The sequence below is a fragment of the Morone saxatilis genome, unplaced genomic scaffold (genome assembly GCF_004916995.1).
Source record: "Morone saxatilis isolate NCDOM2014 unplaced genomic scaffold, NCSU_SB_2.0 Contig9, whole genome shotgun sequence".
In the NCBI taxonomy this organism is placed as follows: Eukaryota; Metazoa; Chordata; class Actinopteri; family Moronidae; genus Morone; species Morone saxatilis.
Genome location: NW_023340268.1, coordinates 9452340 through 9457104, shown reverse-complemented (window position 1 = coordinate 9457104; position 4765 = coordinate 9452340). Strand labels below are relative to the sequence as shown.

At 39.3% G+C, this 4765-nt stretch overlaps 1 long non-coding RNA gene across 2 annotated transcripts in view; it reads right to left on the bottom strand.

The window, feature by feature from the left end:
- Positions 1 to 269: 269 nt before the first annotated feature.
- The window catches only part of LOC118342519, a 23120-nt gene continuing 18624 nt past the window's right edge, over positions 270 to 4765 (bottom strand). Inside the window, exons 2-3 of one of the 2 annotated variants that reach the window (XR_004797492.1) lie at positions 2033 to 2235; positions 270 to 1871 (exon numbers count right to left, since the gene is read on the bottom strand). This is a non-coding gene — a long non-coding RNA (uncharacterized LOC118342519). Of the gene's footprint in view, positions 1872 to 2032; positions 2236 to 4765 lie in introns of those variants that run through there. The other variant, XR_004797491.1, reaches the window with a different exon arrangement.

The following is a 4765-nucleotide window of genomic DNA, read 5'->3' as shown; positions in this document are numbered from 1 at the left end:
GTGTGTGTGTGTGCGTACACTTGGTACAACTGATGACTGAGGAAAAACACTGAAGCGGTCCTCAACAAACTGTGTGTGTGTGTGTGTGTGTACCGTAAATGCACAGTTTTACAATATTCCTGATCGAGCAAAATAGTGTGGTAAAAGTACATCATGCTACACATCACATTTTCACAAACAAACAAACAACCTGCTACATTATTAATACAATCTCATGCACTGTCTCTCAGACTCGCAAACACACACGGCGAGAATAAAGGATGTTTGCATATACAGCACAACTCAATAAAAGGACTACACACAAAATTCTGTTTGCTTTACACATATACGCAAAGAGTTTGACACGTACAGTATTTCAACAGAAACAAAAGAATATTCACACAGCTATTATTATAATGTATCCTTCACCACAAACCACTGCAGCTTTGTGCACACACATAATAACCTCAACTGTATGTATTTGCATTTCCTGTAGTACAAAAAACTAGGTGGGTTTTTAAATGCATGAAGCAACAGAAACACGGGCCTGCTCAATTCTAACCAGTAAGACATCTTTAAGAAAATTGATTTACATTGATATAAATAAAGCTCTGCATTTACAGGCACAAAGACGTCTGGTACGTCATCACCCTGTAATTGCAGGCTCGCTATCACCATCGCCAATCGAGCAGATTGACTTCTGTCAAGTTTGCGGCATTTGCAAAGCAAAATCAACAGTTATGTCAGAGAGGTTCAGTTTACAAGACACGGCTGGTAGCAATTACTTGCATATTTTGCTCCAAGTACATATGATCTTACCCTTCAAACAACTGGCCACGCTACTACCACTAAACTTAACTAATGAGCTCTGTTCCTAAGGTTTACTGAACCGGGGTGCAACGTAGGCACGATGGAGGAGCAGGTAATCGCTCGTCAATCACTCTATAACGTTCAAAATCTTTCTGAATGTGGATAATCATACAAACACTTTCCACCCTCACACATAAAGCAGTTAAATCTTAAGACCACAACATATGGGTAGCATTCTGAGGCAACACACACAGTCACTTCCTCCAACACTGATGACTAAGAGTAGCTTTTCATGAGACTTCTCAGAGCAGCTCTGCATAAACGCCATTTTATCAGCACTCATTTAGTCTCAGCAAACTCCTGCACCCAATCTAGCAAAAGGCAATAACGCTAATCTACTAAACCGCCACAAGCTGGTCGAGCTTGAAACTTTTTTCTTTCGAATGATGCATGTAGTTTTGCGTTAAATTCTTTTTAAAATTAAAACAAAAATGCATTAAAAAAAACATATACACATACACACAATAATGCGCGCGCACACAGAAATTATCTCAGATACACATAGAAATTAATTAAAATATATATAATAATATACTATGTATATAATAAAAAATTAAGTCTCATTTGGTAAACACAAGACCGAAAAGAGATCTATTAATTAAGAATAATTACTCACGATTCGAGCAGATCAAAATAATAAATAAGAATAATCACATAATAAAATATATGATGAATAATCAAATATTTTAAAAATGCAATATAAGGGATATGATCCCACCTCTAATTGCTAAATGTTACTGAAGCATGCAGACATGTAATTTAAGTATCTCCTTTTGTCAAATTATTTTGTTCATATAATCCTAGTTAATGAGGAAATTAAAGTTATTAACCATACTACTGAGGGATTAATGGTGAAAAAACAAATGACTAAAATGAATGCACCCTACCTCTGCTGTTCATCAGGTTACAAAAACATCATGGCTGACTCCTGGCCTTGGCATCAGCTCTGTTGAAGCGGCTCGATTTGACCCAGCGCCGCAACGGTCCGTCCAGCAGTAGCCAACGGTTCGGCTACTGGCCCTCTGTACTCCACACAATAATGGGAAGCAGAAACCAGGTGTCAGGCACAAACTAGTATCCCACCATTTCTTTATCAGGTCCACGTAACTCCATGCAGGTCCGTGAACATCAGAGCAAAACCTTTTGTTTAAGAAGCTCTTAAACTCCTCGTAGCATCAGCTACCTTTGGTCCAGGGCTGTTGCTCTCCTTATGCTTAGCAGCTGGGCAATACGGCTTTGAGTTTGATCAAGTGTGTTGTAGATCCGTGTAAGAAGTGCTATGCAGGCTGCCCTTCTTTCTGTCCAGTCTTTTTTTTTTTTTTCCTTTTTTGGTTCTGGTTTAGGTCCTCAGTCACGGTTGTCAGAGTCCACCATCACTTTAACAACCTGGAAAAAGGACAGAAGGACAAATAACGTTAGAAACTCACACATTCTGCAACATTTACTGGAACCTATTTGAGCCAGACTTCCAACATTTTGTCCATATTTTACGTATACGGGAAACAATTTTGTCCAGACTTGAGACATCCAAATTGACTGGCTGATCAAAGGTGCACAGTGAGCAAAAAAAAGTTGGTGCTGTGCCGAGACCCCAGCCAGTCAAACTCTGTAATAGTACCAATTTTGTTTTATCACCATAGTTGACAGCTGACAACGCCTTTCACATGTGAAGATTGTTATTAAAGGCCCCAGGAATTAAGCTAAGCCACTGATATTGTAAAATGTCACAAGATATGTGTGCCAGTGACAAGGGAAAGCATCAACCAGCTTTTCTCAAATAATGAAATATAAAAAAAACCTTTGTGTTCTTCTTTCAATTTCTTCTGTGCAATTAACAAAAAGAATGTGATTGAAAATGTGTGCAGTGAGGAAGGACACACTCAAATACGTCTTTACAACAAGCTTGTACACTATCCTGTATGTGTGTGGAAGGGAGAGGGGCATTACGCAAGTTGGTGTAGTCTAATGACAGCTATCTATAAAACAAACACACTGGTGGTAACATACTCAGTCAGCTAAAAATACTTAAAAGCGTTCAGTACAGTGTGCTGCCAATAAATTGGCGACAAAAAAAGCCACTAATAATATTATACGGAATTAACTCAAATTAGAAAACAATTACAGCCTGTGGTACAAATCACTGGCACCAGCATACGACTTCTCTCTCTCTTTTCCTCTATGTTTCAACAATTATTATTCACTCCATTTCAATATTGATCGCATTATGAATCAGAACAAGGCAGTCGTCAATGAGTAATTTCCAGGAATGAAAAAATAAATTCATTGTCGCATATTAACTTTCCAGTGGCTGTGACCGCTGACAATTGTATTTTCTTTATTCGGTAATTCTAGTGTTAAATGTCAGACTCTCCCGTTTTCAGTTCCCCCTTTTGTTGCCCCAACCACAAAAATCACCCCACCCTCTCTGTCTGTACCACTCCTCTCTCTCTTTCTCTCTGTGCCACCCCTTCTTCTTCTTTCCATCCGTCTTGCCTCTTTCTCCCTCTCACCGCAAATCTAAATCTGAGTCTGTATTTATACAAAGCCAGTTTCCTTGGGTCAGTCTGAGAAGTGTGCGTGTGTGTGTGTGCGTGTGCGTGTGCGCGTGCGTGCGTGCGTGCGTATCAATGGTGGATAAGAAACAAGTCCGAATTCTTCACACATTTTGGAACTTGTTTGTTGGCTGCTTATAAAGCCACTGCTCTATCTGATGTGCATATTAAACCACCTTTCTTCAGACACAACAGAACTATTAATTTTATGTAAGTTAGTGCCCTTGGAGCTTATATGCAAAGCGAATAAACAAGACAGCGAAGGAGCTGGAATGAATGCAAAAGGAAGGGCTTTCATATCGTAGGATACCTGTTCAGTGGTTTACCTGGTTCAGTGTGGTCCTGACCACATCCACATGCAGTTCTAACTTTGTTTGGACTAAAGATAGGAAATTAACACACCAGCCATTTGAGAGCTGGAGTGTGTCATTATCTGAAAAGGGATATCTGCTGCTTGAAAAGAAAAAAGAAAGGATTGCTGGCATAAAAAGTCAAGCACATTATGAGTCAATACTGAAATCATGAGTCATTTTAAAAGACCCTCCCATCTTAAAACAGTAATGTTGTTGAAGATATAAACATGTTTTTGAAATAAAGTGATTTGTATGTTCCAGGTAGACATTTGAGATGAGACTTATCATACTGGATGTCCCCAGCTAACCTTAAAGTGTCCTCAATGAGAACATATTTCGCTGCTTTGAATATGTATATACACATATATATATACATACATACATACATACAGTAAAGAGATCGATGACCAATACGAGGTTTCTTCGGCTGTAAAACTGTGAATTACCTGTTAGGCACAACAGCACAACATGCTTGTGCCGCTTCCGGTTATTACATGATTGACCACATAATAGCATTAGCTATTAGAGCTGAAAGAAAAGTAGGAACGTTTACTTCGAGAACGAAAGAAAGCAAAAGAATAACTGGAGGGCAACTTACTCATTAGTAGTACTCACAGCGGGAAAAGAAAAGGGAGAGAAAAGTTTTCTTTTTCTTAAAGAGTGAGTGTGACTCTAAATATTTTCCCTGTGGAACTCTGACTCAGTTGCTGCTTACTCATTTACTCGATCACTGTCTTTCCCTGCCCCTCTGTTTTGCTCCTTATCCTCTTATTTTTCTCTTTATTTCTACGCCATGACCTATCTCGTTTTCTCAGTCCCCGGCTCTCACTTTTAAACCTCCCATTTCCACATCTCACGTCCATCAACTTTTAACTCTCCATCTCACTTTTCCTCCCTCTCTCCCCTCCATCACTCTTTCCCATCAATCTATCACTGAGCTCTCTGTCATTTTCATATGCTTCTTCTGTCTGTTTTTCCAACTGTCATTGTGGCTGAGATCCCCCCCCCCCC